This window comes from Pleurodeles waltl, chromosome 8, assembly GCF_031143425.1.
Source record: "Pleurodeles waltl isolate 20211129_DDA chromosome 8, aPleWal1.hap1.20221129, whole genome shotgun sequence".
Lineage (NCBI taxonomy): Eukaryota > Metazoa > Chordata > Amphibia > Caudata > Salamandridae > Pleurodeles > Pleurodeles waltl.
Window position 1 is genome coordinate 1,308,953,331 of NC_090447.1, and position 14,022 is coordinate 1,308,967,352.

The window sequence follows — 14,022 nt, forward strand, 5'->3', positions numbered from 1 at the left end:
AATACAAAAGAAACAGGAGATGGTAAAGGTAAACTCGACTCAGCCCTTGCTGCCACATCTGGCAGACAAGATCTTAAGTCTACATACCTACCAACTTTATGTGGTACAGTATAATTTCAGACCGAGTAACCCAGCACAAGGATTGAAGCACTGAATACTGCAGCTTTTGCATGTGACGTCAGAGACAGCAGCCCCACAAAAGGCTTGAAGTGCTGAATACTGCAGCTTTTCCAAGGTCACAGTCTGCCTGCAACAAACTGCAGAACTTCATACTGTCATTAGGTGGCACTTGTGCCGTTCTGAAAAATATTAAGCATAAGCCTCTTATTGCAAATGTGCATCCCTGAAAGAACAATTTACCTACCTTCGGTAACGCATTATTTGGTAGAGACAATATCTAGCTGCAGATTTCTTACCAGGATTTTGTTTGAGCAGTACCTCTGTGCGCCACCAGATGGCTTTGTTCGGTTCAGACACCGACAATGGCGCGGTCATCTATATATACACACCACCTCAACGCATGGAGATCAGTTCTTTTCTTTCTGTGGCAGTTAGCGCTGATCCGGAGAAGATCTACCGATCTGTTTCTTTTTGACAGGATTTTTTTTTAGAAGTTTTGTTGAGTATTTTTCGAGTGTATCGAGGAATGTCTTTGAGGAAGGCAGATTTTAAACCACGTGGCACCTGTCACCGGCCCACGTCAGTTACAGACCCCCAAGTGGTCTGTTTGTGGTGCCTTGAGCGCACCCACAACCCCAACTTGTGCTTGGACTGCTGGGCCATGGCGCCAACGACTTTGAAGGTGCAGTCCCTAAAGCTGCTTGAGGCCAGGACAGACGACGTCACTTAGCATGACTCCTCGAGATCTCGATCCAGATTGAGAAGATGGTTGCTGGACCGCTCTAAGAGCCCTAAGTCCTCTTCGTCCCGCTCCAGGTCACTGGGACATTCGGGGAAGAGGCATAAGAAGCACAAGAAATCAAAGCGTGATTCAACTTCTCCTCGCCCTTTGGCCGACGCAACGGCCTTCCAGGTACGGTTCTGCGGATGCAGGCACAGGTTTCCAGGTCAACTATCAGAAATCCCATAAGATCTGGAACATGTTATGCACCTTGTAAGTGTGAGAAAAGGCCTCTTTTGTCATGGTTAGCCCCCCACTTTTTGTCTGGTATTTGATGTAGTCTCAAAGTTGTTAGTGCCCAGGGCCCCTGCTAAGCAGGTTCCCCGGCCAGATCTCTTGCCAAAAACTGTTGTGATGCATTGGCACAATTGGCAAGCACCTTTAACTGCCACTATAAGTGCCTAGTAAATGGTACCTAGGTACCCAGTGCATGGGGTACTAAGGGTAGACCCATAAGGGCAGCAGCACAGATTGTGACACCCTCTAGGGCCATGCATCCAGATGCACTTAGCACTGCCATTGCAGGCTGAGTGTCCTGGTGTAATCCTAAAATGCAAACTCAACATGGCCCACAGTCTGTGTGCCCTGTCCACTATACACTGCGTGCAATATAGGTAAGTCACCCCTCTGGCAGGCAATCCAGCCCTAATGCAGGGTGCACTATACCGTATGTGTGGGCATAGATGCATGAGCAATATGCCCCTACTGAGTCCCTGCAAAACCTGGGACATAGTAAGTGAACAGAGCAGCCATTTTAATACATGTGACTGGTCAGTATAAGTGTCACAGCTACATGATGGCTACTCTGAAGCCTGGGTTGTTTGGTATCAAACAACTCAGAATGCTAAATACAAACTGGCACCAGTATTGGATTCATCACAAAAGGTACCCAGGGGGCACTTTAGACGTGACCCCTGCAAAGGTAACTAATCCTGGCATGGTTGCTGGCTGGTCACAACCAACCTGCCACCACCAGAATAAGTTCTGGAACCCTGGGGTGAGAGATCCTGCTCTCGGGGTCCCATAATGTAGCACTTTCTGGACAGAGGTGATATCACACCTCTGACCCAGGAATGTGCACTGCCCTGCTAGCAAGCTTTAAAGGGCTTACCTTCCTTGAAACTCGACCCCTAAGCAGACTGCTAGCAGCAGATTGCTGCCCCTGTTGCACACCCCCACTATAAGCGGGAGCAACATTGGGAAAATACACAAAGGACAGGAGGAGTGGTCAGCCCCAGCTTGCACCACCCATAAGATGTTGCATGCTTGGTGACCCCTCCATTTCGTTTTCCTCAATCTTGCATAGAAGAAAAATAGTGAACCAAGTGTACAGAAGTGACCTCTGCCCACAGGAAGTGGTCACTTAGTGGGTGTAGCCACCCTAAGGTAGATTGGTTACTATTGGTCACTACCAAGTACTCCCCTAAACGCCCACTGAATACAGTATTTAGAGGGCATCCCTAGACCAGAGAATCAGATTCTAAGGGGAAAATAAGACCAGCAACAAAGAAAGTCCCAAGGCTCAAGAACTTAAGTCCTGCTGCACCAAGAAGAAGGAGCCAAACCCTGCCTGCTGCACCCAGGACTCACCAATTGCCGCTGGGGGATTGTTCAGACATCGGATGGACTCTACAAACCTCCAGAGGACCTCCACACTTCTGGAAATCGCAGAAGATCTACCTCCAGAGTAAAGGCATCACTCTCCTGCAACAAAGACCAGAGGACCAGTGAAGTCCACTTCACTGACCTAGTACTCACTAGGGAACCAGACACAGCAGACAGACTAAACTCCATCTGACGGACCGTGCGGACAAGGACAAACCCTGCAAGTGTGTCAAGTTTGGTGGCACTGCAACCATCAGTGGCCAAACCGTGCAAAAGCCCCAGGTACTGGTCACTCCATGTCAGACAGCCAGAAATGACAGTCCACCCCGGACTGAAAAAGGGCCAGGAGGAAGCCCCAGTCAAAGGACCACCAGAAGGTCCCTGCTGACCTGTAAGTGACCCTCAAAGCGACATAGCTCCTGCTTCCAAGGGCACCTTTTCACACAGCTCCTGGCTCACCGATTCGCTCCGCACCCGGCCACCCTGTTACCTGCACCGAAGATCCAGCTGTGCCCTGAGGGTCCCCCACCTCTTGCAACCTCGACACTCCAAGGGGACCCACCAGACTCACCTTGAAGTCTACCTGTGCAGAGCTTTTCCAAGCGGTCCCCAGCAGTGGCCTTGCACCTACTTTAACGACTTTCTGTAGCTGCTCCCACCAGAACCATGAACCGCCCAAACTTCTCCAGCTGGTCCATAGGGCCTACTGATGACCTCGACATACCTTCAAAAGGAGATATTGGTAAACAAATTGCCTGATTTTATATGCATTTTTAAAGTTTTTCTCCATTGATTCCTATGATGCGTAATTACACACAGAACTAAGACATTTTCTAAACTTTAAAAAATCATAACTTAAAAGTACTTACCTGATTTTAATGATCTTGGTCTTAAAAATGTTATAAAAATCTGAGGTATGTTTGTAAATTGGTCTTGAGGTATTCTTTTGAGTGTGTGTCTTGCTGTATTGATACTGTAAGTACAACAAATGATTTGCACTTCTCCAGGATTAGCCTAACTGCTCGACCAAGCTACCATAAACATTAGAGCATTAGGGGGTCTAGTTTTTACCTATGTAAACCAACGTGTCATTGCCCGGACCTACTACACAGTGTGCCTGGTTATGCAAACTACCTGGAGGGCCAGCCTCCCACAGTAAGTTAATTATATGCTTTATATATTGATCTTACGTCTGTTCTTTTTGATCCATTTAGGAATATTCTAAATATTTATGATTAACTAAATACACTTTATGAATTTGAAGTTGGTGAATTCTTAGCTACAACATGTTTAGAGTATTAACATATTTATGTATGAAAAACTACGTGTCGGCTCTCTGCTGTGAGACGATTTGTCATCAGTTATTGTCTGGAAAGGGAATACAAAAATTAAAAAGTAAATAAATAAAAAGAGAATGTCATGTGACATCTCTTACAAGCGTCTATTCTCAGGCTCATAAATCTTCATAGTGTACATTTAAGCATGGGGCAATGGAGCCCCTTCAACAAACATGCATTTTCCTTTCTTTGTGCGTGGACCGTTTTTCTTTGCAGCTAGAAAAAGATCCTTCTCTTACATCCCCAGCAAATATGTAGGCCAATGCAGAGTTCCTGGAGTTCTGCAAAGTGACCAAAAAACTCTGTAGCACTACGGTTAGTTCCGCAAGCAGCAGAGTGGGTTAGGTCTGGGCGTTCGTGCTGATTTTTTGTCCTGTGCTGTAAAATCAGAGCAAACAGCACCACTAGCAAGGCAAGAGGGCGCTGATTCTTTTCTGCCACTGGAGTAGATTTTCTACTTGAGCAGCAGCTTCTTCAACGCGAATGGAAGGTTTTCCCAAAGCATGCGATAGCGACCATCCGTGACCACTCGCGTTGAGAAATCTTACCAGGAGGTAGTCTGGAGTAAGATTTGTTTCGCACACCGTCGCCAATTTAACATTGACGAACGTGAAGGAGGTAAAAAACTCAGTTACGCAATGTTTTCTGCAACTTTGTTCTCTAAGCAGAGCGCGGAGAGGGAAAAAATCCACAAAATCCTTTAGCGGAGCAAAGTTCACCGCCCACCCCTACAAATATGGAGGAGAATCATCCTTTTTCTAATCCTGAAAGAGAAGTAACTCCAGCCCTTGGATGGATATTTCCAACCATTTCTAGGGTGGGGTTTCAGTTTGTGAATAACAGCCAAAATACCAGTTTCTGGGCATTCACAGAGGCACAAAGCTAACCATGAACAGTAATGCCCACTTCCCACTCCTTGACAGGGATATACTACCACAGATTTTCCCTAGTCATGGAGAACAATTATGCAGTAAAAAGTACATTTACGATTACGCTGAACTTGCCCCCTGTTTCCGGGTATGTTTCTGCTTCTGAGTTATCACAGCGACATTGCAGTATTGCGGTGCCGTTTCATCGCAGCTCCATTGCGGCAGCTACAATGCTGGCCACTGAGAGAAGCCACTCCAGGCCCCTGGTCCTTCTGGCCCCTTGAACCCCTTAAGCGGTTGGCCGCCCACCGCCTGCAATCCCTGGATTCTCTAGAACTTCGGCGCACTGGAGTTCCGAGCCTTGAGTGCCTCGAGCCCCAACTCACGGAGCCACTCTGGTTGGGTCTCAAAGAAACAGTACTGGTACCATATACTAGGGGCTTACATGGGGGCACCAGTTTGCCAATTGTGGGGTATACTAAGTCAAGGACAACCGAATTTAGAGGGATAGAACACAGTCACTGGGGTCCTGGTTAGCAGGGTCCCACTGAACACAGTCAAAACACACTGACAGCAGGCAAAATGTGGGGGTAACCATGCCAAAAAGACAGTACTTTTTAACCTTGTGGACCATTTACTATCAGATTTGAAGATTTTCCCTGTGGAACATGTTTTAAAGGAAGAACTACTGGACATCAGAGACAATTTCTGGATGTACTGTTTAAAATCACTGCATCCAGATGGACTGAACATCACTGACAATACCACTTGATTTCTGCATATCTGAAGAGTTCTCAGGACTGCATTGATTCCACATTCCAATTGGAATCTTCACTCATGATGCTTTTTGAAAATCCGCCAGTGTCAGCTGTGCAGCCACTGAGCAAACAATCTTGTACTACCTGAGGAATGCGGAAGCTGAAACGTTGTAGTAGAAATATATTTTTATTCTTTAGTGAGATCATCTGTTTGAGTCACTTCTTTCTTGGATATATATATTTATATATATATATATATATACACATATATATATATATATATATATATATACTGACTAATAAACAATAAGAGGCATAAAAAGGTTGCAAAGTCTTATACTTTTTGGGGAAGATATTGGTTAGCAATCTTAGTGACAGGCCCCATATAGACAATAGCAATAAGCAATAGTAAAATAGCAATACAATAGCAAATAAGCAACAGTGGCCCTAGGGGGACCCCAAACCATATACTAAGAAAATGGAATGTGAACACAGGGCCCCCACCTAGGTAAGTAAATTGTGTAGAGGGAAGCTAGGGGTACTAGGAAACCACACAGGTAAGTAATGCAGTAACCCACCAGGGACCAGGAATGCAAGAGTAAAACAATGGATTTCCCCAAAACCATCCCAAAGGACGAAAAGAGGAAAAAGAAGACACCCAGAACAGCCTGCAAGAAATCAGCAATGGATTACTGAAGATGAGACCTGTGGAGAGAGGGGACCAAGTCCAGAAGTGTCTGTGGAGTAGAGGGGGAGTAGGGGATACTACCCACCCAGAAGGAAGACAGGTCAGCACTGCAGCACAGAAGCTGATGAAGAGTTCCTGATGGGTGCAAAAGATGTCCCACGCTGGAAGCTGGATTGCAGATGGGTGTGGGTGAAGGATTTCCACCAACAAGCTGTGGCAAATACAAATTTGCGGTTGGAGGAAAAGAGGTGCAGCCGGGGACCGGCCAGGTCCAGGAGGACTCTAACCAAGGGAGGGAGTCACAGGGGACCCTCCGCATCGCCAAAGGCCCACAGGAACAGAGGCAGCACCCACAGGTGTTCCACAGGTGAAGGACACAGAAGCCGCTGAAGCAGCCCACGCAGCACCACAGAAGTTGCTCCCAGGTTGCCGAAGGATGACGCAGAGGCCCAGGAGGTGCAGGAAAGAGTACTGGGGGCTGGAGCTACACATTGCCTGAAGTTCCCCTTGGAGGTGAAAGGGACGCGGTGCATGGGGGTGCTGACTTGCATGGAGTAGAAAGGACTTACCACCACCAAAGTGCTACAGCTGGTAGAGAGGCCCAAGGGAAACTCTCCTGACCACCATCTGTTGTGAAGGACCCACGCCACTCAGGATGAGGGGAGATCCACGCAGCCGGTCGTCATTGCAGGCAGGTAACTACAGATACAGGGGAGTGATGCCTTCACCCCAAAGGATATTCCTTCTTCTTCTTGTGCCGGCTGAAGCGTTGCAGTCTTCTGAGGATGCATGGCCGGGAAAATGTTGCAAAGCTGGCAGGAATTCTGGATACAATGTTGCAGAAGAGTCTTTCTTGTGGATCTGCAGCTTATAGGTTCCTGGAGGGTCCAGTCGAGGTTCCGGGCGCCAGAAGTCGAAGCAGAGGTTGCAGAGGACTCCTGCTGGAATCTTGCAAGCTGAATCTGAGGTCCCACCCCAGAGGAAGACCATAGATAGCCCAAAGAGGGGGCTTGGTCACCTAACCAGGTCTCTACCTATCAGAGGGTGGCTCTGACGTCACCTGCATGGCCTGGCCACTCAGATGCTTCCAGAGTTCCCTGCCAACCTTGGAATCAAGATGGCAGAACACAGGGACCCTCTGGAGGAGCTCTGAGCACCACCCCTGGATTGGCGATGAACAGGGGAATGGTCACTCCCCTTTCCACTAACCAGTTTCGTGCGAGAGCAGGGACTGGGGTTCCCTGAACCGGTGTGGACTGGTTTATGCACAGAGGGCACCAAATGTGCCCTTCAAAGCAAAACCAGTGGCTGGGGGAGGCTACCCCTCCTAAGCCAGGCACACTTATTTACAAAGGGAGAGGGTGTTACCTCCCTCTTCCAAAGAAAAATCCTTTTGTTCTGCCTTCCTGCGCTTGACCAGATCAAGCAGCGGGAGGGCAGAAACCTGTCTGAGGGGTGGCAGCAGCTTGGCTGCTCAGAAAACTCTGTAAGACTGGTGGTAGCAATGCTGGGGGTCCTCTAAGGAGCCCCCAGTGTGCATGGAATCATACTTCCAATACTTGCAACGGTATTGGGGTATGATTCTGACATGTTTGATACCATACATGCCTAGGTTGGGATTTACCATTATGTAGTTGGAATAGGCAATGACCTATGTCCATCCCACTCATAAAATGGCTTCCTCGCACTCACGAAGTCCATGATAATGGTACTGGAGTACGTGGGAGCACCTCTGCTAGTGCAGGGGTGCCCTCACACACAGGTACTTGCACCCTGCTCTCTGGGCTAGGAAGGTCTGCCATAGGGGTGACTTACAGTGCCCTGGTGCAGTGACCTATGGTGAAAAAGGGTGCATGCACCCTTTTACGCAGGCTGCAACGGCAGGCCTGCAGAACATGTTACATGGTCCAGTACACATATACAATGCCGCACCCGCACTCACGAAGTCCAGTAAAATGGGGCTGGAGTTTGTGGGGGCACCTCTGCTAGTGCACGGGTGGTCTCACATGCAGGTACCTGCACCCTGCCCTCAGGGCCAAGAGGGCTGACTATAGGGGTGACTTACAGTGGCCTGGTGCAGTTACCTGTAGTGAAAAGGGGTGCGTGCACCCGGTTCACGCAGACTGCAATGGCAGGCCAGCAGAACCCTTTGCATGGGCTCCCTATGGGTGGCAGAATAACTGCTGCAGCTCATAGGGATCCCTTGGAAACCCCAATGCCCTGGATACCTAGGTACCATATACTAGGGACTTACATGGGGCACCAGTATGCCAACTGTGGGGAGAAAAAGTTACCAGCAACCAAATTTAGAGGAGAGCGCATAAACACTGGGGTCCTGGTTAGCAGGATCCCAGTGAACACAGTCAAACACACTGACAAACAGGCCAAAAGTGGGGGTAATCAAGCTACAAAGAGGCTACTTTCCTACACGGCCCAATTAAAAACTACTTGGCAGCAGGAAACGCAGGTGTTCAGCTTTCCTTTGGATAATGAGAGGTGAAGTAAAAGAAGGGATTTTGTGAATATAAGTAGAGCGATTATGTTGAGGAAGGGGCAACCCTACATTACATGGAATTTACCTCATGGGTTGAGACGTTTTTGGATACTATTGAGGTTGGGGATGCTCCCGCTTAACTCCTTTCCAGCGAAATGGTATGTGATTTATCCCCCACCCCCTGATTTGTAATGTATGCAATAACAGGGCCCAGGACCTAAAGCATGTACTCATTGTCTCCCCAGCATTTTACTTACAGCAACAAAAATGGTTAAAACATTTATGTTTGCGCTATTCTATTCGTTCTTCATCAGAAGCCATGCAGTCACTTTATCCGCCCAAAATGAAATGTTAAGATTCCACTATTAGTGAGTTTCTTAGTAGTTTTTTATTACAAGTATAATCCATACATCCAACAGGGTAGCCACCACAACAGCAACTGCCACAATTTCCAATCCTAACATTTCTACTCCCCCAACCTTACAGATTCCATTACCATAGTTACAAAGGCCAAACCCAGATACAACACATCTTGCCTTTCAGACAAAAGAATGAACACAATACTGAAATCGGGTTCTACCACCAACATAACCTTTATTTTTCCTAACACAATATGTGTTCTGACAAAATGAAAATAAATAAACATAACCAAAAACAAAACTTTTGAGTAACTTTGTATCTTGTTGACTACTTAACATATTCCTGCAACCATGCAGGTTTCTTCTTCTCGCTCTCCGACTTCTTGCATAGCAAACGTTGACCACCCACTTCTTCTCCGCAATCATCCCTAGATGTCCCTCATGTGTCAAACTCAATAACTTACTGCACATAGCTTGTAGCACCACCAACAAATTTGCTCTTCTCAAAATCGGAACAGCTTAATTCCTAAAATATCTCCTTTAACACTTTTATTTCTTCACACACCTCACTCTTGTTCCATCCACTATTTAGTCTCTGAAACAATTCTTGCAACACTTTGTCCTGATTCACTGCTTCTTTCCATTCTTCTTCACTAATACATTCTTTCTCATCCAACATGGTACACGCAACCACATGAAAGTCATCATTATTATCCTCTTCTTGCACTGCATCCACAGGTAGACGCGATAGACAATTCCCAAAAATATTTTTAACACCAGCAATGTACTCCAATCTAAATTGCAATTCTTGCAGCCTATAAATCAGTTTAGCAATCCTAGCCGTTGCTTTGACAGCACCCTTAGTCGAAAACAAGTTGACCAATGGTTTATGACCTGTCCTCACAGTGAACTCCGTTCCCCACAAATACGTCCTGAAATAATTCACTCCCCACCAACATGCCAAAGCTTCCCTCTCAATGACCGAACAGGTACCCTCAGCTCCTCTCAGTGGTTGAGAAGCAAAGGCCACCACTTCATCATTCCTGGATTGCATTAGAACTGCCCCTAAGCCGTATTGGCTAGTATCTGTCACTGCAATACTGTGATCACTTGTATCAAACGGTTTCAACGGCATAGCAGCAGCCAATTTACGCTTTATCTTATAGAATTCCTCTTCCTTATCTTTCATCCACTCAAATTTAGTCTTATTCTGTAGTAATTCTCGCATTTCCTTCATCTGTTCAGCACACTTTGGAATAAATTGTTCATAAAATTCTACCATCCCAAAAATGATCTTAGTTGATCCTTGTCCAAAGGTGCTGGGAATTCACTTATAGCCATAACTAAACTACCCTTTTGTTCCACACCCTTCCTGGACAAATTGTGTCCCAAATAATCCACACTCTCCACTACAAATTTGCACTTGTTAATTTCCAAAGTGACTCCCCTTTCTTTCAAAATTGTCAACACTACCCTTAATGTTTCATCAAGCTCCTTCCTGTCTACACTCCAAACCACAATGTCATCTTGAAAACATTTGACTTAAAAATTGCTTCCATCACTCTTTGAAAAACCAATGAAGCAGAAGCCAACCCAAATGGCATACATTTAAATCGTTATGCCCCATTCGGTGTGACAAATGACATCAAATGCCGTGAATTTTTATGCCATTCAACTTAATGGCATGTTGATGACAAATTCAACGTTGCAAAAACTCTAGTACCTCTAATCATAGTCAACATCTCCGTAATATTGGGCAAAGGATGCCGATCAACCCATATTCTTCCATTAAAGTCTCTCAAATCGATGCACATCCACAAAGCCCCATTGGATTTTTTTCGCTAAAACTATAGGAGAAAGAAATTTAAACACTCTATAGGTTCTATTACATCACTATCATACAACCTTTGCAACTGCTTCGTCAATTCTTCCCTCATGGCTATTGGTACAAGTCTGGGTTTGTGGACCACAGGCTCCACACCGGCCTTCAATTGTATTTGATGGGTAAACCTTTTTATTTTACCCAAATTGTTGTTGAATACTTCTGGAAAATCTTCAGACCAATTACAATTTTCTACTGAGATTGAACTTACTACCTCCTTGCTTAGCATTACCTGTTCAGAACTATTCGGATCTAGTACAATATCCAGCTTCTTTTGGTCCAACCATCCCAACAAATTTCCTACCGTATGTGCCACATAGACTGTAGTTTGTGTCTGATTGCCCTTAAAATTCAACGATGCATCAAACTCACCCACTTCATCAATCGGTTCCCGCTATAAGCTACTGGCTTCACCTCAGATTGCTTTAAATGAATACTCTGTAACTTGTTGCATTCATCTGTCAGGAATCCCCAAGGTGCCTCCTGCGTTATCTGTCAGCATCCCCAGGGATTAGGGTTAAATCATATCTCTGTTCTTGGTTAAACCTTCATGTTTCTAAGTAAACATAATGTGCTGTGTTACACAATTGGTTTTATCAATGCTTGTTTGCTAATGTGAGCAGGTGTAGACACGTGCTTCTAATTGGGTGTGGTGTAGACATGTGCTTCCTATTGGGTATGGTGACTCATCCACACGTGGAAACTCAACTGCTTTCCTGGTTGGCTATAAATAGCAGAGTGAAGCATGCCTCCCTGCTTGGCTTTGTTTTGCTTCCTGATCTCAGCATCTGATTTAGCAGTCCAGCGCCTGCTGTCATCCTTGTATTCAGGACTTTTGAGGCAATTCTTTTCTTCATTCCTGTACCAGCTGACACCAGGCATTCCGCAAGCACTCGGGAAAAGACTGCAGCTAAGTGACTAGTATTCTCCAGGGAGTTTGTTCCTTGAGTGCTGCGCTTCCCTAGAACAGCTGTTTATCACGAAGAGACAAATGCATTTTTGAACATTCTACATTATTATTGTAGATACTTGCCTGAATGTGCTTCAGGAAATATGCTTGAGCTCAAGTACTACAAAAAGTGACAGTGCAATTTTGTAGATCAAATCTGTTTATTGATTTTCAATTATAAAAACATTGCATATAAACCACATCTCAGTGTGCCAATAGGCTCATAGTTAGCATACTTCATGCGAAACAATAAGGAAAAAAAAAAAAGAAATATTAAATACAAAATACAACAGTATTTCCCCACAACTGGCCAATAGTGCAAAAATCAGACAATCTCAGGCTCCTTTACAATGGTCATGTGTGGACCTCCCCTTAAAGGTTCGATCTCTATACTCAAGTCAAATTCAAAACCCTCAAATAGGATGGGCAGGTCCATTCAGAAAACTCCCCAGATAGAATACGCAAGTATGGTTGCCAGAGTTCTTTAAAGTCCCCACTCCGATGCAGCGAAGTCAGGGTGAGCTTTTCCATAGCGAGGATAAACCAGAGCTTATGTAGCCATGAAATCGTTTTCGGGATCTGTTCAGACCCCCACATGGAGAGCAACAATTGTATTGCGGCATTTAAAGCTAAAGCCATCTGCCGTCCCCTCAATGACCTCAGGGGAGAAGTGATAGGGTTGGGAAGGCCCAGCAAAATGTATGCAGAGAATCGGGGGATCTGAGTGTCAAAAGCCATGTCAACAGTGTCCACTATGTACTTCCAGTACCGGTGTAGCTTGGGACAGTGCCATAATAGATGCACAAGCGACCCTACCCCCCACACCTCCTCCAACAAAGACTAGATTTAGCGTGGTACCAGACATGAATACTTGTTGGGGTGTAATACCAGGAGGTGGCCACTTTATAAGCTGTCTCTGTACCTGCTGCGTTATAAGCTGTATGGTGCGCTCTATAAAAAACACTCTCCCACTCATCTCTAATAACTCTCTCCCCAACTCCTTCTCCCATCTCAGTTGACCCTTAGTCTTGGGCAGGCGGGCCTCCCCTCGCAAGAGGGCATAGAGTTCAGAAACCACTCACTTATCGCCCTTTTTCGTGAGAATCCATTTTTCAAACGGTGTTAACGGCCTGTCAATTATTGCTCTATTGGCTGGTAGCAGGGCCCAATGTCGAATTTGATAGTACATCATCCTATCCGCCTCGGTCAGACCATATGTCTCCCTAAGCTGGTCAAAGGGGATAACCCCCTGCTCATCGAATAAGTATCCCACCGTTTTACAGCCTCCCTCATACCATCGACGCAATACTTCAGGCTATAATCCCGGACCAAAATCAGGATTCGCACCCAAGGGGGTCATTGGGGACGGGAAGGTCGTCAAACCCCCTCTGCCAGCCACCCGGTCCCACACCTTTATCGAAACCTACGTGACCGGGGATATGTACAGCCCTTGCGCTCTGTGACGACGCCTAAGCCAGGGTTCCTTCCATATGTGAGAGCCGACCACCGCCTGATCCATGAAACACCAATGCTTCTCAGAAGACGGGCGGCTCCATTCTAAGAGGAAACGCAGTTGTGAAGCTTGGAAGTATCGAAGGAGGCAAGGGACTGCCAACCCACCCTGCCGCTTAGGATGATAAAGCACCTGTTGTGGTAGTCGCGCCGCCTTCCCTTCCCGTATGAATCTTAGAACCGCCAATTGGAGGGTCGCTAACGTTCGTGACGGAGGCTCCAGCGGAAGCGCTTGAAACAAATACAATATACGTGGTAAGATGGTCATCTTAACTGCCGACACCCTGCCCAGCCAGGACAATTTAAGCCTCCCCCATGTCTCTAAGTTGCGCTGCACCTCCCGGGTCAATTTCCATAATTCAACAACGCCGTACGGGCAGCTGTGGAACCCAGCTATATCCTCAGATATGGAAGCCCCGAGGGAGACCATATGAAATGGAATCGGGCCCTCAGGTCCCGTTCATGCTCAGCACTGATAAACTTGCCCATAGCCTGCGATTTTAGCATGTTCATTCGGAACCCCGAGACCCGCCCAAATTCCTCTAAGACATCCATTAGCGCTGGCAGTGAGGTCATAGGCTCCGCCAAGGTAAGGATGACGTCGTCCGCGTATAACGATATTAGATGCTCATCCCCCCCAAACCTCACACCTATAATCTGAGGGTCGT

General features: G+C 46.4%; 1 protein-coding gene across 4 annotated transcripts in view; it reads right to left on the reverse strand.

Moving 5' to 3' along the window:
- Positions 1–14,022, reverse strand: part of PARP4 (poly(ADP-ribose) polymerase family member 4) — a 1,744,976-nt gene that overhangs the window by 475,137 nt on the left and 1,255,817 nt on the right. The gene's annotated exons all lie outside the window — the stretch shown is intronic.